Raw genomic sequence first — 26401 nt, 5'->3', positions numbered from 1 at the left:
CCAGAGGAGAGGGGACTGGTGACAGAGATGGACAGCTCCCCAGAGGAGAGGGGACTGGTGACAGAGATGTACAGCTCCCCAGAGGAGAGGGGACTGGTGACAGATGTACAGCTCCCCAGAGGAGAGGGGACTGGTGACAGAGATGGACAGCTCCCCAGAGGAGAGGGGACTGGTGACAGAGATGTACAGCTCCCCAGAGGTGAGGGGACTGGTGACAGAGATGTACAGCTCCCCAGAGGTGAGGGGACTGGTGACAGAGATGTACAGCTCCGCAGAGGTGAGGGGACTGGTGACAGAGATGTACAGCTCCGCAGAGGAGAGGGGACTGGTGACAGATGTACAGCTCCCCAGAGGGGACTGGTGACAGATGTACAGCTCCCCAGAGGGGACTGGTGACAGATGTACAGCTCCTCAGAGGGGACTGGTGACAGAGATGGATGGCAGATCACTGCCAACTTTACTGCATTTTCTAGTGTGAGCAGCAGTAAGAACAAAAAAAAGCCTTAAATCATATATGGATTAGACCTAATTAATTTGCCATCTATACCAGCTGGTTCAGAGAGCTCTGGAAGGCATCCAGGTCCCTGAGTTGTGTGGAATACAAAAGGTTCTGTCCCAAATGGCACCCTATTCCCTAAACTACTAAATAGGGGAAAGGGTGCATTTGGAATGCAGACAATATGAGACAGGCCCAGAACTCATGAGAGAGTCTCTCAGTCAATGAAAGATGGGCATGCACTCTCATAGCCAACCAAGTCCTCCAAAGAGCTGGATACGACACCTCCACTTCTGACCTGCTACAGGATTATGAGCAGGGCCATGAAAAACTCCTGGCCCCAATTATGAGATACAACAGCGTGGCGTTAAAGTAAGAGGCATATAATCTTCCAGTGAAAGGTCTGCTGGAGCTATACTAGTCCATAGAGAGGAGCTCCATAGAGAGGAGCTCCGTTGAGCTCCTCATCCCTGTGACTGAGGAGTGGTGGGCCACATCTGCCTTGCCTTGGGGTCTTCTGCTCCTATAGGCTCTGTTCTGGAAGAACCACTGACTTCCTGCACATGCTCTGCTGCTACTCTGACAAAGACTCAGGAGTCTGGACAACAGCATCCCTGGTGTCCCATTAGCAGTGCTCTCTTTAAAACTCTTACACACAGACACACATTAATCATGATCATGTTCAGTCATCCTCTAATCTAGTCATTTTATTCTACCCTTCATTCCCATTTTCAACAATTCACTTCAGGTCTAATTCAATTTCATGCAGGTGCTCATCAGGTATAATTCCATGATGTCAAATCTGAAAGACTCACTGACAAAATAAAGGCAATGGCTTCGGCATTGTATGTAGGTTCTGAACAGCAGTACGCTGTTGAACAGTGCCTGTGGATGCCATGTGCACATGATTACTACAAGGCCCTCAGCTTTGAGTAGAGTGTAGGCTATAGCCCTTCTCATCCACACAATCAACAAAAAAGCTGACCGTCTCTAGCTTAATGGAGGGCTTTTAAAACACTGTGGGTCCAGGCACTGACGTATAGTCTCATCGTCACTTTTATATTGAAACGGTTCAAGGTGGACCTGGCCCCTTGAAGCTGTACTAGTCCTTCATACCTCTCCTCCACTGGAGGGGATCAAGGAGGTGAGATTGTTCTCTAGGGCTGTATCCCAAATGGCACCATTTTCCCTATATAGTGCACTACATAGGGAATAGGATGCCATTTGGGACGTGTCCTAGCTCTGCTGTTCTCCACTACCACTGATCAGAAGAGGAGATGGAGGAAAAAGCTGCAGTCATTAAGCCCAGATACTTTTTACATATTATTTGACCCACTTCATATGTATATAGTGTATTCTAGTCAATGCAATCCTATTTAACTATTGCTATACATATACCATTCTATCCACGTATTCTTCAGATATACTATATATTCTATCCACATACTGCCCATAAATACCACTACACACACACACACACACACCTATTTATAATCTGGATTTAGACATTGCTCGTCCTATTATTTCTTAATTCCATTCTTTTACTTTTTAGATGTGTGTAGTGTTGTTTGTTAGATATTACTGCAATGTTGGAGTTAGGAAGACAAGCATTTCGCTAAACCCGCAATAACATCTGCTAAATATCTGTCAAATCAAAACTCCAAACCTACAACCCAATTTTGACCAAAATTAACCGGAGAGATTACAGCTACCAAGGTTTCCTTTTTCCAAGCTATACGGAGGGTGCTCTAGGAAACAATCAGCAGAGACCTGAGGACACCATCCAACCTGGAACTGAGCTGCCAGGCTTGCAATGACAGACCAGATACAACTTCAAGTAGCACTGAGGTGTGAAGTAAAAGGTGTTGAGGCCTTTGGCCCAACAAGTGGCAGGAGTCTTTGAAGCGCCCTTTGAAGCCCCCCTCCTGCTGTTCAAAGAAATCTGCCTCCAGAAATAAAAGCTTCTCCCAAGTTGGTGCGACACCTACTGCCGTTGCCTGCTGCACTGCGGCTTGGATTCCACCTGGCGATCTGTTCACCTTTTGCCCTGGCCTGTCTCCCTCTGTCTGGTACAGGTACCCCCATCACTGCAACCTTAAATATCCTCAATGATGTCACCATTGCCCTTAATTCTAAGCAATATTGGGCTGCTATTTTTATTGACTTGGCCAAAGCTTTTGATACGGTAGACCAATCCATTCTTGTAGGCCGGCTGAGGAGTATTGGTGTCTGAGGGGTCTTTGGCCTGGTTTGCTAACTACCACTCTCAAAGAGTGCAGTGTATAAAGTCAGAAAATCTGCTGTCTCAGCCACTGCCTGTCACCAAGAGAGTACCCCAAGGCTCAATCCTAGGCCCCACACTCTTCTCAATTTAAATCAACATAGCTCAGGTAGTAGGAATCTCTCTTGTTCATTTATATGCGGATGATACAGTCTTATACACAGCTGGCCCCTCCCTGGATTTTGTGTTAAATGCTCTACAACAAAGCTTTCTTAGTGTCCAACAAGCTTTCTCTACCCTTAACCTTGTTCTGAACACTTCCAAAATAAAGGTAATGTGGTTTGGTAAGAAGAATGTCCCTCTCCCCACCAGTGTGATTCCTACCACTGAGGGTTTAGAGCTTGAGGTAGTCACCTCATACAAGAACTTGGGAGTATGGCTAGACGGTACACTGTCCTTCTCTCAGCATATATCATATAGCTAATTTTAGCTGCAGGCTAAAGTTAAATCGAGACTTGGTTTCCTCTATCGTAATGGCTCCTCTTTCACCCCAGCTGCCAAACTAACCCTGATTCAGATGACCATCCTACCCATGCTAGATTCCGGAGAGGTAATTTATAGATCGGCAGGTAAGGGTGCTCTTGAGCGGCAAGATGTTCTTTACCATTCAGCCATCAGATTTGCCACCAATGCTCCTTATAGGACACATCACTGCACTCTATACTCCTCTGTAAACTGGTCATCTCTGTATACCCGTCGCAAGACCCACTGATTGATGCTTATTTATAAAACCCTCTAAGGCCTCAATCCCCCCTTTGAGATATCTACCGCAGCCCTCATCCTCCACATACAACACCCGTTCTGCCAGTCACGTTTTGTTAAAGGTCCCCAAAGCACACACATCCCTGGGTCGCAACTCTTTTCAGTTCGCTGCAGCTAGCGACTGGAACGAGCTGCATCAATCACTGAAACTGGACAGTTTTCTCAATCTCTTCATTTAAAGACTCAATCATGAACACTCTTACTGACAGTTGCTTTGCTGCTTTGTGTGATGCATATTGTTGTCTCTACCTTCTTGCCCTTTGTGCTGTTGTCTGTGCCCAATAATGTTTGTACCATGTTTTGTGCTGCTACCATGTTGTGTTGCTACCATGTTGTTATGATGTGTTGCTACAATGCGTTGCTGCCTTGCTATGTTGTTGTCTTCGTTCTCTCTTCATGTAGTGTTGTCTCTTGTTGTGATGTGCGTTTTGTCCTAAATGTATATATTGTTTTATTTTTAATCCCAGCCCCCGCAGGAGGCCTTTTGGTAGGCCATCATTGTAACTTAGAATTTGTTCTTAACTGACTTGCCTAGTTAAATAAAAATAAAATGTGTATGCGACAAATAAAATATGACTTGCTCTGATTTGAGGAAGTGATTGGCAGGAAAGTGAAGCAGATGGGAGGATATTTAATTAATGATAGATGATTTGTTCTGAAAAACTTCCATTGTACATTGAGAATGGTTTCCAAGCTCACAATGACTGTATTGAATGTGTTTCAGAGAGCTTGTAGACAAACTGCTGATGTGACAAGGGTGAATTGAAAATGATCCATTCGATTACAATGCAGCACTGCCTGGCCTTGCATACAATGGCTTCAGCAAACATGAAGTTTGAGGAGACGAGGCAATATCTCCGCTCCTGCAGTAGGACAATTTCAAACCACACCACTCCCATCTCCTTCCTAAAATTGGGCTGATGATCCTAGAAGAACAACAAAAGACGAGTGTCATTATATTTTGGAAGGAAAGTGGACAGATGTGTCACCCACTGAGAAGACAACAGTTATTGCAGAAGGCTAGTGGTCCCCCTGTCATCTAATTGACCAATTAGCCATGTCTCTGCTCTCAAGTGCCTTATGTAGTGAGTCTGGAGAAGCAGTCACTGCAGCCTAACTCTGAGGGGCCCTTCCTCATCAGTCAAGGATCCTAAGCCACATTTCCCCTCCCACTCTCGCTCCCTTTCAAGGCATCATAATGACGCTGTTAACCCGGTGCCAAAATATAATGGCTCCCGAAAATGTAGGCCCTACTACAATTCAAAATACCCTTTTATTCATACTGGCAGAAATCCCTCTCCACCTGCTGTTCTCCACCCCCCTCCAATGCAGTTCTGTAAGATTCTGATTTCCCCTCATCTACCAGCCCTGTCCCCCAGTGCTTTGATCCTAATGATGCACAGAGGCCATTGTGTTGGCTCCTAGCAGTGGTGCCCAGAGGCCTGAGTGACAGCAGCTCCACCCCCCTCAGGGACCCTCAGATCAGATCCAGCAGCTTTGCACATCATTAGTGAGCAGCAGAGTCCACTGGCAGGAAGGACAGGGCAAGGCTGCCACTCAAAACAACCCTAATACCCCCAGTGGTAGAGGAGTGTGGGCCTATTTCTCCTATTTGACACCAGTGAGAAAGGTTATTTTACATAAATAATTGGGAGGTGTATGATCAAGCGTTGCCATATTGTACATGACACTTGTGCCGAGTTCCTCTTTACACTCTCAGAACCAGTGACATACTCAACATAAACTAGTAATACTGAATAGGTAGAAGAGAGCCATGACCTCTGACGAACACATAGTATGGTATTTCAGTACACATAATGGATTTACAATCCACAAAACAGTTTCAGTATTGGGCAACAGCCTCTAAGAGTGTTGTAACGTTAGATCAAATTCAACAGAAATGTTGATTTTTAATATAAGGACTCGTACTGTATATTGATCTGGGTTTGGGCTGTGTGGACTGACTTCTGTGCAATAAAATCTCCAGAAAATCATCTGACAGATCAACACAGAGAGAGAACATAATAACTGGCAATATTAGATCAACAGCCTGTGTCTCGGTCTCCTTTAATAGCCAGGAGATACAATCTAATCTAACACTTCTTACACCATCAGTCCTATTGATTACTCCTTTTGAGAAAATGACTGCAACTAGGCTACACAAGGGAAGGGGGTGAGAGGAGGAGGAGGGAGGATAAATGAGAAATTAAGCTCTTGCCCTGAGATAAGGGAGTGTCTAGCGCAGTGGTTCTCAATCCTGGTCCTGGGGTGCACATTTTTGTTTTTGCCCTAGCACTACACACCTGATTGAAATCAAAGCCTGATGAGTTTATTTGAATCAGGTGTGTAGAGCTAGGGCAAAAAAAAAAAAAATGCGCACCCTTTGGGTCCCCAGGACCAGGATTGAGAACCACTGCTCTAGAGGCCCAGGGACCAGTGTCGCTCTTCCTCCTTAACCCAAATGGACCCATTCCATTTATAGTGCACAACTTCTGACCAGGGCCCGTAGGAATAGTGCCATTTGGGACGTATAACTACTCAGTCCTCCTCCTAACCCCTCAGCCCTCCTATTCACCTCAGCCACCCCAATGATTAGCAGCCAGCTCTTTCTCTCTCCATGGAGGGAAGCAGCAGACTCACACAGATCGAACCACCAACTCCCTTCAGTCCAGAGAGGACTAATTGTATCACTTCTTCAGATTGAAGTGTGAGTGGAGTGCACACTGTTGAAATATTTGTAAGCAGCAAAAATTGAAACAATGCTAGAAAATGAATTTCTTATGCTCACTGAGGTGACTAGGGTGAGTGGCTGGAGAGATGTGGAATAAACGAGAGGTTCTTTGTGTGAGTCACTTCAATAAGAGATGGAGAAAAAAACAACAAGTCATGCTTACTTTGGACTGACAGTGTGCGTGTGTTTACTGTTGACTACCCAGAAAACCCATGGGAATATGTGCAGAGCCAATCTTGCCGGACCACCTTGAGTGCAGACACATTGCCAATTGAAGACTCCCAATCCAGCAGTTAAAACGATAAGCATCAGGAATTCTCAGCATAATCCGCAAGGATGAATTAAGATCAAACTGCACAACGGCAATCAATCAGCAAGTCTCCCTTCCAGAAATAAATGCGCCAGAATCCTTGAAATTCCTATAAATCTCATCACCAAGGCATGACAATTTCACAGCTCTTAATTGCTTCTAGCATTGAATGCTCATATTTCAGAAATGTGAACACTTATTATCCCTGTTGCCAGTCGAACAAAACTGTCCAGATAAAATGTCAAAACCCACCCACAAGGTCTGAAAACGACATTTATTTTTTGCCGCAGCAAGAGAGGAGTTGCCACATTTATCCAATAAACCCTTTTTCCATAACATTATCAAGCGACTTAATGAACATCAATGTAACAATATAATGCTAAAAATGTGGTTTTCCATCAATAAATTGAGAGAAAGGAATTTCTATGTCGCAAGAGAAATTATAATTTGTCCTTAAACTCGCCAGATAATTTTCCATCAACGGATGTTGATTTAACTCTTGACTGTTATGCCTAAATAAATCCCTTTTGCACATGTGCATAAGAAAATCCCACAGGAGAGTTTGAGTGACGAAGGTTGGACAGAGGATCTCGAAATCTCTGCGCAAGAAACTTGGACGACCTTCAAAACCTTGCCACAAATGGAGGTTGTACATCTGCTAGCCACATGAATGGCCCTGAACACATTGTGCTATTACCACTGTGAGCTTTCAAAAAATGGGCACTATTTTACATCTCCACCAACAAAAGAAGAACCAAGCCCTGTTGTTGGTGTACTGATAGAGCTGTACTACGCATCGTGTGATAAGACATCTCATCTGGTGTGAAGGGCTCAATCTCCTCCAGCAATAGATCCAACAACAAATAAATCAACATCAGTTTGACTGACTGACTTGCATATATTCAATGTCTTGCATCCATTTCCCTTCCATTCCTTATTTTGCTTCCCTTCCAACTGGGAAACTACGACTGGCCCCTCATGATGCTGCTACTCAGTCGTGCATGAATGCACAAGCACAACTCACTCCCGATTTATATTTATAAAAAGGGCATCAATGAGAGCATTTACCATGGCTTCAACCCACAAGGGCTCATTTATAACGCACTTTGTAGTGCAGGCCAGGGGAAAAAGATATGCAAAAAGCCATTGAGCTGGCTTGTTTCATCTCCTGTACAATAAAGTGATTGGAGATGCATTAAAGATGGAGGAATGCTGTAAGAAGTGGTTGGAGGAGCTCTGAGCTCTGGTCAAATGTAGTGCACTATGTAGGGAATATTGTGCCATTTGGGACACAGGCAAGTTGTTTGATGGAAACCCACCCTGGCTCTGGAAAACATCAATCTGCTCTAAGAACGGCCTGTTATCAGCCATTGCTGTAGTGAAAATAATAAAGGAAGACCCCCTTTCTGTACCGGCTGAGGGAATTGCCCTAAATGAAATGGGTGGGCCTAATTCTTCTGACTTGTATAATTGGGAGCGTCTAGGGCTGTTCCTAGAAAATACCCAGAGCGCTAAGGACCCCATCAGTGAAATTGACCAAGAGTTGGTAGCTGAAGAGAGCCAAATAGACAGTCACTTCTTGGAGATGCCAGGTCTCCACTTTGACCGCTCGCCACCCTCCTTCCTTCAGGAAATTAAAGCAGTGATAAGTAACATTTCTCAAACTGACTGCCTTGCTTCATGAAATATTCACCAGCGTAGCGAGAGAAAGTGTTTCGATGTAGACAGCCAGAATACTAAAAACTTCATGCCTACAACCTTAGCCTCCAGGTTAATAATAAGTAGGGCAGTTTGATGTACAAGTACACCCCCTGGACAGGAAGCTAGCCTCCATGGCAGGAGAAGTGATTGAAAAGATTGTCTGCGTCTGTCTGCTCCATTCTAAATGGGTGAGGATGACGTGGGAGATGACCACAGCCCATGGCTACTCTTCTAGCTGCCTCGGGCCTGACACTCTGCAACTGCAGCCATCAATCTCCACACAACCCGAGCAGCGCTGCCATTCAAGTGCGCAGGGCTAATCGAAAACGATTCAAAGCCAGGGGGGCAGTGTAGGGGATCAATGTTAGCTGAATACTAACAGTCCTGACTAATAGGCCTGGAAGATGAACTAGAAATGAAGCCAGGGATCTCAGTGCTGTGCGCAGTCAGATATTGCCATAGGAGGCATGTGCTGCTCACCCCAACATGCCTGCCTATTCTCAGTGAGGAATGGAAGCTAAATACCAGGGAGACAAGGAGCCTAGCTGCCCTTAGAGATAGAAAACAGCTAAATCCACTGAACGCTTTAGTTCACGTTCAAGACTTCAGGTGAAGCACAGCTGTATAGAGCCCCACAGTGGAGGTGTCATAATACCTGTAAAACCTAGCGGTCAAAACAGGGAAACGGTTCTATTCATTTTTCCCATAGGGAATTATACAAACACTTAAAATAAGGGCTGTGTTTCGTGTAGGCTTACCACGGCATGATGTTTTGAATCTCTCTAGGACAAGCGGACTTTAATCAATATATTCAGCTCTTCAGTCTCAGATTCAAAAATGTGAATTAGCTTCAAAGTAGACATCATGCAAGACTATACAGTGCAGTCGGGAAATTTAGACCCCTTGACTTTTCACATTTTGTTACGTTATAGACAGACATCCTAAAATGCATTAAATAAATAAAAACCTCAATCTACACACAATACACCATCATTTTTTGCAAATGTATACATTTAAAAAAAAACATTTCCATAAGTATTCAGACACTTTGCTATGAGATTCGAAATTGAGCTCAGGTGCATCCTGTTTCCATTGATCATCCTTGAGATGTTTCTACAATTTGATTGGAGTCCACCTGTGATAAATTCAATTAAATTGGACATCATTTGGAAAGGCACACACCTGTCTATATAAGGTCCCACAGTTGACAGTGCATGTCAGAGCAAAAACCAAGCCATGAGGTTCAAAGAAATTGTCCGTAGAGCTCCGAGGGGAAGGGTACTAAAAACAATTCTGCAGCATTGAAGGTCCCCAAGAACACAGTGGTAGCCATCATCCTTACATGGAAGAAGTTTGGAACCACTAAAACTATTCCTTGAGCTGGCCGCCCTGCCAAACTGAGCAATCGGGGGAGAAGGACCTTGGTCAGGGAGGTGACCAAGAACCCATTGGTCACTGACAGAGCAGAGTTCCTTTGTGGAGATGGGAGAACCTTCCAGAAGGACAAGCATCTCTGCAGCACTCCATCAATCAGGCCTTTAACTTCTTATGGGCAGGTGGGACGGTAGCGTTCCACCTGGCCAACATCCGGTGAAATTGCAGAGCGCAAAATTCAAACTACAGAATTATAAATATTTAACTTTCATAAAATCACAAGTGTAATACATAAAAAATAAAGCTTAACTTCTTGTTAATCCAGCCACTGTGTCAGATTTCAAAAAGGCTTTACGGCGAAAGCACACCATGCGATTATCTGAGGAAAGCGCCCCGCATACAAAATCATGAAAAACATATTTCAACCAGGCAGGTGCGCCACGAAAGTCAGAAATAGCGATATAATAAATGCCTTACCTTTGATGATCTTCTTTTGTTGGCACTCCAAAAGGTCCCGGATACATCACAAATGGTCCTTTTGTTCGATAATGTCCTTCTTTATATCCATAAAAACTCAGTTTAGCTGGCGTGCTTCAGTCAATAATTCACCCAGTTTCCCTTCACCAAAATGAAACCCAAACATTACTAATAAACTTTTCCAAACAAGTCAAACAATGTTTATAATCAAACCTTAGGTACCGTAATACGTAAATAAACGATAAAATTTAAGACGGAGAATCGTGTCTTTACCGGAGAAAATACCAAAGAACGAGCCCTTTCACGCGCTTGGAAACACTACAGCCAAAATGGGAGCCACCTAGAAAAACTAAAATTTCTGGCTAATTTTTCCAAAAACCAGCATGAAACTCTTTCAAAAGATTGTTGACATCTAGTGGAAGCCCTAGGAACTGCAATCTGGGAGGATTTCGCCGTATAATAAAAGTGACAGCCATTAAAAACAGTGGTAGGCTGAAAAAAATAAAAATAAAATGGGATGGCTTGTCCTCGGGGTTGCCTGCCATATCAGTTCTGTTATAGTCACAGAAATAATTGTAACAGTTTTAGAAACGTTAGTGTTTTCTATCCTAATCGACCAATTAAATGCATATCCTAGCTTCTGGGCCTGAGTAACAGGCAGTTTACTTTGGGCACGCTTTTCATCTGGACGTGAAAATACTGCCCCCAACCCAAGAGAGGTTAATGGTTGGGTGTCCAGACAGAAGCCAAAAGTAACCTAAAGGACTCAGACCATGTGGACAAGATTCTCTTGTCTGATGAAACCGAGATTGAACTCTTTGGCCTGAATGCCAAGCGTCACATCTGGCAGAAACCTGGCACATACACAATAAAATATGTTTTAATCAACTGCTTAGAGCATAAGGGACTGGAAATTCAGAAAACGTAATAAACTTTGAAGTGATAGTCTTCTCTTATGCCACTTTAGAGCTGAAACAACACAATTACTCCATATGTCTAGCAGAACAGCCATTTTACTGGAGAAATAACAGGCTGTGTTCTGCCCTGGTGTCTCTTAACTACGGTTCCAAAGGGTCGGAAACTCTCCGGTAAATTTCCCATGGGAAGTTAAGCCCTGGAATTTAAGCAATTTTGCTTAAATTCATTTAAATAAAAAAAAGTTAGCTTATAACAGTGAACCTTTTTTGTGGGTCACACAAGGCAATTCTAGGTCGTGTGGCATATGTTGGTTAAACCATCCCCAATTCAATGGCATTGCAACTCTGCATGCACAATGCATTATTCCATCACGCGCAGCTGATTCTCAAGATCTTGCACACTCATGAGATGCTATTGAGCCCACACTACCATAACTGTCTGAGCCAAGGACTACATGCTTTCTGGTAAGTTTTGATGACAATACTGGGTGGGGTGAATATATTTTATATGACATACATGATTACAGCAAAGTGTTTAAATAATTTCTAACTTGTTAGCAATCTGCTAGTTAGTTTTTTCTACCATGTGGGTTTGAGCCTGCTAACTGAGTGTTAATTCACCTGTTTCCATACACGTTTCATTTTGAAACATATCTCACAAAGGAGTTGTTTAATCTAACTGCTTAACTATTTATCTGTACATGGAATTGTATTTTTTTGTTTAATTTCTACAGGAAAATGCCACGGGCACTATCTGATGTGTGGAGACATTTCACTGCAGCTAATGTAGAAGGAAAAGCTGTGTACATTTGCAAATACTGTGCCAAATCATATATGAAGAATGCAATAAAGATGCAGAATAATCTGGCAAAGTGCATAAAGTTCCCTCAGCACTCATAACAAGCAACCTTTGACAAAAGTCCCTCTACTTCTATTCGAGGTGAACATGATGAATCAGACACCTTATCGATAGCAACAGCTTATGGATGCCTGAAATCAGAAGTTTTTTTTGACTCAATGAAGGAACGTAGTCAGAGATGCTGATGAATGTCTTGCTCGAGCTGTGTATGCAACTGGTTCACCTCTGATGCGCACAGGCAATGTGTATTGGAAGAGAGTTCTGCATGTTCTTCGCCCAGCATACACCCCTCCAACCAAACATGCTTTATCTACTCATTTGCTGGATGCAGAGTTCAACAGAGTTCAAATTAAGGTCAAGCAAATCATAGAGAAAGCAGACTTGCAATCATTTCTGATGGGTGGTCGAATGTTCGTGGGCAAGGAATAATTAACTACATCATCTCCACCCCTCAACCAGTATTCTACAAGAGCAGACACAAGGGACAACAGACACACCGGTCTCAAAATTGCAGATGAGCTGAAGGCAGTCAATGACCTTGGACCACAGAAGTTATTTGCACTGGTGACAGACAATGCTGCGAAAATGAAGGCTGCTTGGTCTAAAGTGGAGGAATCCTACCCAAAACGTCACACCGACTGGCTGTGCTCCTCATGCATAGAATCTGTTCCTCAAGAACATCATTGCACTGAAACAATGGATACACTCTACAAGAGAGCCAAGGAAATTATTAGGTATGTGAAGGGTCATCAAGTTATAGCAATCTACTTCACCAAGCAGTGAGAAGAATAAGAGCACCACATTGAAGCTGCCCAGCAACACCCGTTGGAGTGGTGTTGTCATGTTTGACAGTCTCTTGGAGGGGAAGGAGTACTCCAAGAAATGGCCACATCAGTCTGCTGATATGGATAGCCCCATCAAGAGGATCCTCCTGGATTATGTATTTTGGGAGAGAGTGGTAAGCAGCGTAAAACCTATAGCAGTAGCCATTGCACGGATTGAGGGAGACAATCAGTTCAGACCTTGCTTGCAGATGTTAGAGAAGAAATCCGTACTGTCCTGCCCACTTCATTGTTGCTCCAAGCAGAGGAAACTGCAGTTCTGAAACATCAAAAATCGTGAAGACTTCTGCCTGAAGCCCATACACACCACAGCGTACATGTTGGTCCCTAAGTGCAGTATGCTGGCAAGAGCATCCTGTCTGGTGCAGAGATCAACAAGGCCTATGGTGCCATCACTACCGTGTCTCGCCACCTTGGCCTGGATGAGGGCAAGGTTCTTGGCAGTCTGACGAAGTACACTTCCAAGCAAGGGCTTTGGGATGGAGATGCAATATGGCAGTCGTGCCAACATATCTCATCAGGGACTTTGTGGATCTGAAGCTCTTTCCCCTGTTGCCTCCATCATCCTCCATATCCCGCCAACATCAGCCGCCTCAGAGCGCAACTGGTCCTTGTTTGGGAACACACACCAAAGCACGCAACAGGCTGACCAATACAAGGGATGAAAAATTGGTGGCCATCCGGGCAAATGCGAGGCTTTTTGAGCCTGACAACGAGCCATCCTCAACAAGGTTGGAAAGTGACAGTGAAGATGAGGCCTCAGAGTCTGATGTTCAAGAGGTGGACATTGAGAAGGTCCAGGGAGAAGACATGGAAGCCTGAGATGAAGACAAACAAAGCTTTAGTTTCTGGACTATCATTTTACAGATAGATGTATGTTGAAAACATTTTTGGGAGATGCGATGGCTCATTGGGGATCATTCAGTAAAGTTTGTTTCAGTCTCCATATGATATGGTAAGCATATCCAATGCAAAAAAAAAAAAACATCTACATTTACATTGTATTAAATTTCCGTTAATTCCCATGGAAAGTTTCCACCTCTGAATATTCCCCAAAATGTGCAAGCCTAATCTTAACAGCACAACGCTCTGAAATAAACAAATTCATTAAGACATTTATTGTCATGGATCTTGCCCTGGAGGCAGAACGTGGTGATTTCTGCTAGATGGGCCAGCTGCAAAGTTAAAATTGGCTATATCGTCAAAAAATCATGAAAACAAAAAACATTTGCTTTTTGGTCTTCATTTAAGGTTAGGCATTAGGGTTAGCCTTGTGGTTAAGGTTAGGTTTAAAGATCGTATGACTTTGTGGCTGTGCCAGCTAGTGACAGCGCTGCCTCCAGGGCAAGACTCATGACAATAAATGCCAACCTATATAAGAGTGGGTCACACACACAGTGCTACCAGAAGGTATACAGTGCATTCGGAACGTATTCAGACCCCTTCACTTTTAACACATTGTGTTACAGCCTTATTCTAAAATTTATTTTAAAAATGTTCAATCTTCCCACAAAACCCCATAATGACAAAGCAAAAACAGGTTAAGACATTTTTGCAATTTATAAAAAATAAGTGAAATATCACATTTACAAAAGAATTCTGCCCATTTACTCAGTACTTTGTTGAAGCACCTTTGGCAGCGATTACAGCCTGGGGTCTTCTTGGGTATGACGCTACAAGCTTGGCACACCTATATTTGGGGAGTTTCTCCTATTTCTCTCTGCAGATCCTCAAGCTCTGTCAGCTGTCATGGACATTTTAAAAAGAGAGACTGTAGATTCTTCAAACAACTTTATTATAAGATTTGCAAAAATAGAGCAATCAACAATCACTCAAATAGTTCAGAGTTAAATGCCCAACAAACAGAGTTGGCTCTCAGCTTTTATAGAAAAGTCTAACTTCTGTCTATGTGGCAGTTAACAGGTGTGAGTGAGAACATGACACAACAGGTTGGGACTTTAGGGGGCATTCACAGTAAGTAGCCCTGCACGAGCCGGAGCGGCTCATAGGAACATTTCTGTAGCGTGATGCAGCTTGATGTACAAGTACACCTTCTGGACTCTAGTCTATCGCAGGTCCTTACTGCTAATCTATCTCCTAATGCTGAGTGTCAAGCAGACACAGTCCCATTTTTACATTCTTTGGTGCGACTCTGCCAGGGATCGAACTCACAACCCACCACAAGGCCACTGAGTTGGTGGGGGCATTCACAGCCTCCTACTAAAAATGCCCCCTCCCGACTGCTTGGGAAACGACCCAGAAATTACATTTGGGGTAGGTTTTGCTAGATAAACTACAAAAAAAAAAAAAAATCCCCGCACATTTTTTTATATAAAATAAATAAGGAAACATGTTATCTAATGCCATCATTCCATGGTGTTGTGCTATCAGTGGGCTTGAGACTGAAGCTACGTCCCAAATGGCACCCTATATAGTGCACTACTTCCGACCAGAGCCGTATGTGCTCCGGTCCAAGATTGCACTCCATTTAGTGAACTATTTGTGACGCAGTTTGAGAAGCTAGATCAAAGGCCCATGATTTCAGACGCAAATTTGCAAAGCAACATTTTAAGCAGAAGTCGGTCAACAAAGAAACGTCCCTTTTACAGGACCATGTCTTTCAAAGATAATTCGTAAAAATCCAAATAACTTCCAAGATCTTCATTGTAAAGGGTTTAAACACTGCTTGTTCAATGAACCATAAACAGTTAATGAACATCCCACCTGTGGAACGTCGTTAAGACACGAACAGCTTACAGACGGTAGGCAATTAAGGTCAGTTATGAAAACTTAGGACACTAAAGAGGCCTTTCTACTGACTGAAAAACACCAAAAGAAAGATGCCCAGGGTCCCTCATCTGCGTGAATGTGCCTCAGGCATGCTCAGCATGGGCTTGTAAGCCTGTTGTAAGGTAGGTCCTCACCAGACATCACCGGCAATAACGTCGCCTATGGGCACAAGCCCACCGTCGCTGAACCAGACAGAACTGGCAAAAAGTGCTCTTCACTGACGAGTCGCAGTTTTGTCTCACCAGGGGTGATGGTCGGATATGCGTTTATCGCCGAAGGAATGAGTGTTACACCGAGGCCTGTTCTCTGGAGCGGGAGAGTCCGTCATGGGCTGGGGCAGTGTGTCACAGCATCATCGAACTGAGCTTGTTATCATTGCAGGCAATCTCAACGCTGTGCGTTACAGGGAAGACAACCTCCTCTCTCATGTGGTAACCTACCTGCTGGCTCATCCTGACATGACCCTCCAGCATGACAATGGCATCAACCATACTGCTCGTTCGGTGCGTGATTTCCTGCAAGACAGGAATGTCAGTGTTCTGCCATGGCCAGCGAAGAGCCCGGATCTCAATCCCATTGAGCATGTCTGGGACCTGTTGGAATGGCAGGTGAGGGCTAGGGCCACCCCGACCCCCAGAAATGTCCACGAACTTGCAGGTGCCTTGGTGGAAGAATGGGGTAACAAACATCTCACAGCAAGAACTGGAAAATCTGGTGCAGTCCATGAGGAGATGCACTGCAGTACTTAATGCAGCTGGTGGCCACACCAGATACTGACTGTTACTTTTGACCTCCCCCCCCCTTTGTTCAGGGACACATTCAATTTCTGTTCATCACGTCGTTGGAACTTGTTCAGTTTGTCTCAGTTGTTGAATCTGATATGTATACATGTTAAGTCTGCTGAAAATAAAACGCAGTTGACAGCGAAAGGACGTTTATTTTTTTATTGAGTTTATTATGACGACTTTGTGACGTTTTTGTTAATTTTGGACTTCGGCGAGTGTTTTTTTCCCCCCGGCTGTTCAGGAACCCTAATTGTTTCCTAGAGGCAAGTCGAAGTCTACGCCCCTTCATCGGTGATTGGTCAACAATAGGGATTCTTCAATCAAGTCCGTTGTCATTCAATGAGACAACTCATTTTAATGCACATTTCTTCATTGAGAAATACTGCACCAAACATCTTAGATGTAATAAAGATCTCTGCAAAAATGTCAAAATTAATGACGGATTTCTTGAGTTATCTTAGATTAATTCTGACTATTTTGAGGAAGTGTATACTGAATACGGTGTCTTGTTTCTCAAGTGAATGTCTTTTAAGGGAGTGTGCGAGCCGCAAGCCGAACTGAAGCATGCGGATGCCTTTAGAGTGAATCTAACCATGAGGAGGAAGTGCGCTGCTAGAGTGACAGGGACTTTGTGTGTGGGAAGCAGCTACAAAAGAGCGAGATGACAAACAGATTATACTAAAAACAGATGTTACACGCAGCTGAGGGGCGGTTCAAAATATTGCATGCTTCTGTGATATGGATATTATTGCACATGTCAATATTGAAATTTTGATGTGAATTTGATTAATTGTTTTGGCAGTAGAATGGCCTTAAAATCTCAGTGACTTTTAAAGTGGCACCGTCATAGGATGCCACCTTTCCAACAAGTCAGGTCGTCAAATGTTTGCCCTGTTAGAGCTGCCCCGGTCAACTGTAAGTGCTGACCTCACTACCCTCTGGAGAGCCTTACGGTTGTGGACGGAGCAGTTGCCGTAACAGGAATTGATACAGCCCGACAGGATGCTCTCGATTGTGCATCTGTAATGGGTACGTGAGACGTTAGCGTCCCACCTCTTCAACAGCCAGTGAAACTGCTGGGCGCCAAATTCAAATACAGAAATACTCATAAAAATTCAGAAAACAAAACATACTTTACATAGGTTTAATTAACTTCTTATGGCTGCAGGGGCAGTATTGAGTAGCTTGGATGAAAGGTGCACGGAAGTTTGAGTGTTTTCGGTGACAAGCCAAATTTCTTCAGCCTCTTGAGGTTGAAGAGGCGCTGTTGCGCCTTCTTCACTACGCTGTCTGTGTGGGTGGACCATTTCAGTTTGTCCGTGATGTGTACGCCGAGGAACTTAACTTCCCACCTTCTCCACAACTGTCCCGTCGATGTGGCTAGGGGGGTGCTCCCTCTGCTGTTTCCTGAAGTCCATCATCTCCTTTGTTTTGTTGACGTTGAGTGCGAGGTTACTTTCCTGACACCACACTCCGAGGGCCCTCACCTCCTCCCTGTAGGCTGTCTCGTCGTTGTTGGTAATCAAGCCTACCACTGTAGTGTCGTCTGCAAACTTGATGATTGAGTTGGAGGCGTGCACGGCCAAGCAGTCATGGGTGAACAGAGAGTACAGGAGAGGGCTGAGGACACACCCTTGTGTCCTGACGGGCCCCAGTGTTGAGGATCAGCAGGGTGGAGATGTTGTTTCCTACCCTCACCACCTGGGGGCGGCCCGTCAGAAAGTCCAGGACCCAGTTGCACATGGCAGGGTCGAGAACCAGGGTCTCAAGCTTGATGACGAGTTTGGAGGGTACTATGGTGTTAAATGCTGAGCTGTAATCGATGAACAGCATTCTTACATAGGTATTCCTCTTGTCCAGATGGGTTAGGGCAGTGTGATTGCGTCGTCTGTGGACCTATTGGGGCAGTAAGCAAATTGGAGTGGGTCTAGGGTGGAGGTGATATGATCAGTAACTAGTCTCAAAGCACTTCTTGATGACGGAAGTGAGTGCTACGGGGCGATAGTCGTTTAGCTCAGTTACCTTAGCTTTCTTGGGAACAGGAACAATGGTGGCCCTCTTGAAGCATGTGGGAACAGCAGACTGGGATAGAGATTGATTGTCCATAAACACACCAGCCAGCTGGTCTGTGCATGCTCTGAGGATGCGGCTAGGGATGCCGTCTGGGCTGGCAGCCTTGCGAGGGTTAACACGTTTAAATGTTTTACTCACGTTGGCCGCGGTGAAGGAAAGCCCGCAGGTTCTGGTAGCGGGCCGTGTCAGTGGCACTGTATTGTCCTCAAAGCAAGCAAAGAAGTTGTTTAATTTGTCTGGGAGCAAAACGTCGGTGTCCACGACGGGGCTGGTTTTCATTTTGTAATCCGTGATTGACTGCAGGCCCTGCCACATACGTCTTGTGTCTGAGCCATTGAGTTACGTCTCTGTACTGACGCTTAGCTTGTTTGATCGCCTTGCAGAAGAAATAGCTACAGTTTGTATTTGGTCATGTTTCCGGTCATCTTGCCCTGATTAAAAGTAGTGGTTTGCGCTTTCAGTTTTGCCATCAATCCACGGTTTCTGGTTGGGGAAGGTTTTAATAGTCACCGTGGGTACAACATCACCGATCCACTTGCTAATAAACTCGCTCACCGAATCAGCGTATACATCAACGTTGTTGTCTGAGGCTATCCGGAACATATCCCAGTTCACGTGATTGAAGCATTCTTGAAGCGTGGAATCCGATTGGTCGGACCAGCGTTGAACAGACCTGAGCACGGGCGTTTCCTGTTTAAATTTCTGTCTATAGGCTGGGAGCAACAAAATGGAGTCGTGGTCAGATTTGCCGAAAGGAGGGCAAGGGAGGGCTTTGTATGCTTCGCAGAATGATAGCAATGATCCCGAATGCTGCCAGCCCGCATCGCGCATTTGATATGCTAATAAAATTTAGGGAGCCTTGTTTTCAGATCAAGAAACCCAAATCACTGGCTACAATTTGGCCCACATGACTTAACATAAATCCATGTGTATAATGTATATTGGTTTGCCATTTTCTGTTCTGGCCTAAAATAATAACTTTAAAATCACAAAAAAATAACCCAGAGGCCATAATTGCAGAGTTGTCAATGAAGGGAATGGTTTTGTATTGGGGCATATCACATGGTTTGGGCAGGCATAGTTGAAATAGAACCCAATCCAATAAACTACAAGGCTAAAGGAGTCCGCATGCTTCCCAGCCAAAAGAGTTTGTGCATAAACCGAATTCTACGCCCCTTCATCGGTGATTGGCCAATAGTAGGGACCCTTCAACGAAGTCTTTGTAGTCATTCAACGAGAGACTCGTTTTCATGCAAAAAATGTTAATTGAAAAATACTAAACCAAACATCTTAGATGTAGAATTGCGCGATTAAGATCTCCTCTGAAAAAAAAATAAAAAATTAATGACAGATTTCTTATGTTAATACGGAGTATTGTGAAGAAGTTTATACTGGCTACGGCTTCACAAGATGGACAAACAGTACTATTTTTCTCGTTATGCAAGCAAAGTCTTTTAAGGGACTTTCGTTCAAGTCGGATAGCCGAGTTCAGCTAGGCGCCAGCTGAAGTATGCTGACGTCATAAGTCTGCTTCCACTGCAACATGGCTACACCCCCTCAGGGGACAAGAGAAGTACATCCTGAACACAGAGGAGTGACACAAAACAAACCACTCTGGGAATTGTGTTGGTTGTGTGGTCAATATTGGAATCCATTAAGTGATTTGGCTGGCTGGCTGGCAGACAGCCAGACAGAGCGTAACAAACACAGTTCCCTGTGGTGCTGCTTGATTGGGATGGCTAGGCCTTACCTCCAATCCATCTTCTCCACCAGGTATGCACAGATCAGAAAGCCTGTCCGATTGAAGCCGTGCGTGCAGTGGACACCTGTGGGAGAACAAAAAGAGAGACACTGCTTAAGTCAATCAAGCAAAGTGCCCATCTGTCCCTACTACTACAATTGTGTGTGTGTGTGTGTACTTGCAATTGTGCTTCTACATCTGCATTGCTTGCTGTTTTAGGCTGACTTTCTGTACAAGCACTTTGTGATATCTGCTGATGTATTTATCAAGCCCTTTTTACATGTGATATTCCATGAAACGCAAATGAGACAGTCCAATAACCCTGTCATTTTCCAACCATCTCTCTCTTGCAAAATCAATAGTCCTATCTGTGAAGAGAGGAGGTGGTGGTGGCCTGGCTACGCATAACGCCCACTGAATCCTCCTGAGAGAGCCCTTATGCCGGGTGTTCACTACACGACTTTCAAAAGCTTAACCTCGCTGAGCCTCTCACATTAAACGACTGTCTTTCCTGTAGTTTGTCTTGCCAACGTAGTGGTGCCACACTAAACGATCTGGCACAGACGAGGTGTCACAAACTACACCATTCTTCACTTGGTCATGAGGAATCTCCATTCCACCACTCTGTCTCGCAAAAACAATGTGATTAGACTGTTAACGTAGCTAGAACGAGCTGTGGTTCAAAGCAGCTTCAAATGTTCAGTCAGACATTCATGCTTGCCATTGAGTTGAAATGTTATAGCCAACATTTTGAATTGAATAACATTGCTTGTGAACTTCAGAGCTGTAACGATTTGACGCTTTGGTTAAAAGGCATGTACAAACGCATACTAGTAGTAGTCATGCCTCCTGCTCGAGTCTACACATTCTGGGTGATGCAAAACAACTTAATATCACTGGCTTCTTTGACGAGCTCTCATTGGCTATTGCTGATCACCGCTCTCAACTTGAAGTTGCACATCTCACACTACAAGAGTATTGCAGATAATGTGTCAATAAAATCAAACATGTTTGAAAATATTGGGATGTCTGGAACTGCTCAATGATGGGATCGGTAGCACTCAGATTGAGTCTGACGCTAACGCCTCGATTACACAGATAGCATCATTGCATTTTGGTACACCAAAAGTACATTCATTTACTGGAAAGCTGCGTTTGCCTTGCAGCATTGCGTTGCAGAGGCAGTGCGTTCTGTGTGGTGCATATGATGGATTTATCGAACGTATGCATCAAACTGTATGCGTAGACGTCTTTACAGAAATGGCAGCAGAAACTTTATTTGCACACATATCCAGATGATGCTGCGTACCATTTTGACAGTGAAGCTGTCGGAGTGATTGAGGCGTAACATTAAAACGGATGCACACCGAGTAAGCAACGACATGGGGATTGTCTCCCATCTTAAACTTGTACTGGACAGTTAAGTCGGGCCAAATTAGTGGTGTACACCCAGCTTAACTGTGTGCTGGTACTTCTCTAGGTGGGAGCCTCATGTTAAAAACCAGTTCATCAGCCAACTGGAGGTTATGCTACATACTCCGGGGATGGATTCTTAAAGCATCTCAGAGTAGGAGTGATGATTTAAGAACAGTTTTGCTTTTTTGATTATAATAAATGGACACGGAGAGCCTGATCCTAGACTAGCACTCCTGCACCGAGTCGCTTAATTGATACGGACGGCAGACGCAATCTAACGCTATGGGAGAGGAAAGAAAATGCCAGGGCACACAGGGAATCGGTTCATGTTTGCTTTGATCTTCAAGGCAGGGAAGGATAATGGGGCAAACTAAATCTTCACTCCAAAAATGTTCATGGCAGAGCCTCTATCAGCATTCAGGGGTGGTTTGGGGAGAAATTCTCTTTGGATTTTAGACTCCATGCCTCGTCAGTCTGAAGCATCTCCCTCGGCCATGATGCAGTTGGTCATTGGTATTCAGACGTTTCTATTTAACTTTAGATAGGAATAATTGGAGAGTGGTATAAAATGAGAACTCACTGGGTAGACCAGCCACTATGAGATCTGACAAAATCTCTGAAAGTAAGGTCATAGAAAGTCAATCTGGACTTATCGTAGTAATCAGGATAAGAATATTTCTCTCCCCCTCTGATACAGTCTGAATAGTCAATGCATGGTAATCTCCATTGGGTGCACGTTTCCACTGATTGACCTCAACTTGACTGCTGTAACACCCTGTCCGTCAGACAGGACAAGATGTCTGTCTGGCAGCACAGATGGAGATGACATCTCCAGTAATGATGATGGGGGGGATTGTAGGAGGGTTACATTCACAGGGCCCCGCTGTCTAATTTCAACATCTGCATTAATACCAGAGAGACAACAGATAAAGAACAACGGGTGGCCAACAGGAGGACATCTTTATAATGACATTCATATATTCCAACCTGAGAAATATTAATTTCCCTCTGCACACTTTACCATCTCCCACTAGATGCTCAAGGACATACAAAAAAGCACAACAGGAGAGGTTATGCATTTATCATTCATGACTGCAATGTTTTGAAATTGGTTTATCTGCCTTCAAGCCTCTAAGCAGCAGGGGTCCAGTTGGGCCTTTCCAAACCCTGGGCTTCTGAGGTATACTCAGACAGGTCACATGCTGAGCTACAAAGTGATTGCATACACACATATGGTGAGCTATACTAAACATGGCACCTGCAAAAGCCGTTACACATTTCAGATTCCCATCCAATTTGTTTATTAATATCCTGGCATCTGATTAGTACCAATTTCAGTCAGATATGTGTTTTATATTATGTGCAGAGCAGACCACCAACCAACACACTTGGTTATAATTCTACAAGAAAGCCTGTTGCGATGCGATTACTTTGACTTAATATTTAGCAAACCCGTTTTATAGTATTTACAAACAAAATGCATCTTATCAGAAATAGCTGATGGAATATTAGGAAGGGAGGGTGTCTGGTTGGAACTAAAAAGATTAGAACGGTTTAATTATATTCTTGCTCCCCCTAGTGGACAAACCTGTACCTCTTACTTTGATAATCTATTTTGTAGTTACTGTTTGCTACTTGCCTGGGGTGTATTCATTACACTGATTCTGTTGCAAAACCATTTGTAACAGAAACCGTTTACTCCAAACGGAATAGGTTTTTCAACGAAAACGAGTTTCTATTGAACAAATTCAGGTAGGTCGCTACCTGATTTGTTCAGTTTGCTCCAGTTTAGTTCAAAAACTGTAAACGGTTTCCATTGAAAGACATGGCTAACCATCCACATCGCTCTGGCCAAACGCCACACCCACTGAGTTGTCAGGAAAATATGCTACAATACAACACCCCAAAGAGAATGTTGAATATACCTTGGGATAATGTATCACCAAGTTCAAATGTGACTGTATTTTACCCCTTGACTGCTATCAAAACTAAACAAAATGTATCCACAACATGTATGAACAATACACCAGACAAGAACAAAGATAAGGAAATATACAGCTCCAGTAAAAAAAAAAAAAAAACTTGCATGCATTGCATTCCTTACCTACCAATTCAGTGGTAGTCTTCTCCATGAAGTGCTCACAGTCTGATGAACATCTCAGTAGTCTCTGTTGAAGGACACTCTCCATAGTTAAACCAGGAACGAACACATCACATCAATCAACAATTTATATTATTTTCAACTAGTGGCATTTGTATTTGTAAACATGGAGAATTAATCTCGAGTTTGAAACAGGTCACTCATACGTACCCTTTGCACTGAAGCTTCACATATTTAACACCCTCGTTCTCGATCTCGTTGCGGTCATACTGTAGAAGCCGGTAGTGTTTGTTAGATCAACAAGCAAACCCATTTTAACCTAGAGAATACACAAAACACATGTTGACAGACTACTGTGGTGAATAGAGCACTGATTTACATTTCCCAGAGACAAAAGACTAGTAAACACATGTCAACATCATGGAAGACATACCTTGAGACGCTTTAAATATTGGGAGAGCATGCTTGGATGAAACCTGTTATCTTCTGGCACATTGGCATCATACTTGGGGCCCAACAGTTTATTGGCAGGAATTTACCTGGTGAGACAATGAAAAGAGAGTGGTCACAGACACCATGAAAAGAATACCACTCACGCATCTACACTCACTGTCCTGTTTGTCCATATATTATGACATGGTTATTAACCAACTTAGCTACATAAGATAAAACGTATAAGGATCATACTAGGAATTTTTAAAGCAGGATTCCTTTTCACTAATCTAAAACAGATGGAAAGTGACATTTCATGTAATCTGGTTAGCTAATCCTAACTACAAAAACAAAAGACCATTTACAAGGTAGGTCAGGGTCTTCAATTTTGCTGTACACAGCATCTTTCCATTTGTGCCTACCATTTCCCTTGGATCCAAGAAAGAAAGATGCGAGACCAGAATGTACTTCAATGGAGATTTCTCAATGAGTTTGTTAACAGTTGTGAGAATACACTTCTTGCAAGCAATTTTGATGTCCATCAATGTTTGTCCAATTTTCTTCCCTGCAGCCAAGTCTCTCACAATTCTTCAAGTAACAAAACCCAAGTCGACCTGTGAGGAGTTGATGTGATTGGATGACTGGCTCACCTCGACATCAAGAAGTTTTTGAGGGGTCTTTGCTTCTTTCATGAGGTCTGGCTAAATGAATTTGCTCAACAAGCTCTTAAGCAGCTTGAACAAGTCTGTAAAGAGAAATGGCACCATGGACTTATCGGTCTGGTAGTGTGTGAGGAATGGTGTCACTTCTCTGCTCACTGAGTGTGCCCCCCCCCAACCCCTCTTTTACACTGCTGCTACTCTGTTTATCATATATGCATAATCACTAACTACACATTCATGTACATACTACGTGAATTGGCCCGACCAACCAGTGCCCCTGCACATTGGCTGTCCGGGCTATCTGCATTGTGTCCCGACACCCACCACCCCCTCTTTACGCTACTGCTACTCTCTGTTCATCATATATGCATAGTCACTTTTACCATATCTACATGTACATACTACCCCAATCAGCCTGACTAACCGGTGTCTGTATGTAGCCTCGCTACTGTTTTTCACTGTTGCTTTTATTTAATTACTTACCTACTGTTCACCTAATACCTTTTTTGCACTATTGGTTAGAGCCTGTAAGTAAGCATTTCACTGTAAGGTGTACACCTGTTGTATTCGGTGCACATGACAAATAAACTTTGATTTGACAAGATGAAATTCAATTTTGCTGTCATGAGAGGGTCCTTAACGGCCTCCTGAATCACCTCAAAGGACTTTGTGCCTTGATTTGGACATCTCTTCTCTACAGCCTTCACATGTTGCCTTACGGGGTAAAAACTCTAGAGCTCTTTCAAGCATGGGTGCATTTTCAACCCACCGTGTCTTGCGAAATTTAAGTGGCATTGGGGGATCTGATGATCCAATGATGTTATAGTAGTCCTGACCGTGGGCTGGAGTATCCTTCAGAAATTGGTACATAGCATGCAATACTTGACTTTCCACTCTGTTTCTTACACTCCCTTCTGAAATGCTCCATGTACCATATGGAGACCGCAACTGCCATTGTTCATAAGGTGTACATCAAAATCTAGGAGGGACTTCTCAACCTTTGAGCAAAATGACCAATTTACATTTGGTCCATCCATGGAGATTTGAACCATGTTTTTCTTTAGATCTAGATCTTTGGTGCTCTTCTCACATAAACGGACATGAAAGTCACACTGCTATGACTGTTTTTCTGGTAAGGCTCTCAAAGTACATAGTCCTCCTCCCCAGTAGAGTTTTTTTAGACAAGTGCTTGAAATGAGGAGCCAAGCCATGTGCGCACACATAGCTGGACTTTGCTGCCCCGCATGTGAAGGTCTTGGCTATTGCACTGTCTGGGAACATCGCTGAGAACAGCACACCTAAGAGTAAAAAAAACGATTTAAATCAAACACTTATTTCTGTTTCTAGCCTGTGTGTGAACATGTGTGCGTGTGTCACAGAGAGAATATGAAAACATACATAACATGTCCCTAAAAATAATTTCATGTTACAGGTGACAGTTAATAAACCACGGCACCCACACTTGCGTTCACTACAGTGGAAAGAGTAGTGGCCAAGCCCACAGACTTAAGCGGTGCAGCCTCAGATGCCACAGAGTTCCCCCAGCCTGTGTGCATTGTCCAGGGAGGCAAACAGGTCCACTTGTCCCCTCCCGAACTTGTCCCACAGGTGCTGCACCACCTGGGGATGTAGGCTCCAGTCACAAGGTGGC

General features: G+C 43.8%; 1 long non-coding RNA gene across 1 annotated transcript; it reads right to left on the bottom strand.

Moving 5' to 3' along the window:
• Window positions 1-20147: 20147 nt before the first annotated feature.
• On the bottom strand, window positions 20148-24201 carry LOC120023891. The gene is made up of 4 exons (XR_005472794.1): window positions 24090-24201; window positions 23867-23975; window positions 23664-23723; window positions 20148-20224 (listed from the first exon to the last, which is right to left on the bottom strand). It is a non-coding gene; the product is annotated as an uncharacterized LOC120023891 (long non-coding RNA).
• Between the last annotated feature and the right edge of the window lie 2200 nt (window positions 24202-26401).

This window comes from Salvelinus namaycush, chromosome 29, assembly GCF_016432855.1.
Source record: "Salvelinus namaycush isolate Seneca chromosome 29, SaNama_1.0, whole genome shotgun sequence".
NCBI lineage: Eukaryota > Metazoa > Chordata > Actinopteri > Salmoniformes > Salmonidae > Salvelinus > Salvelinus namaycush.
Note: the sequence above shows the minus strand (reverse complement) of the source record. Positions and strands in the feature narration are given on the sequence as shown.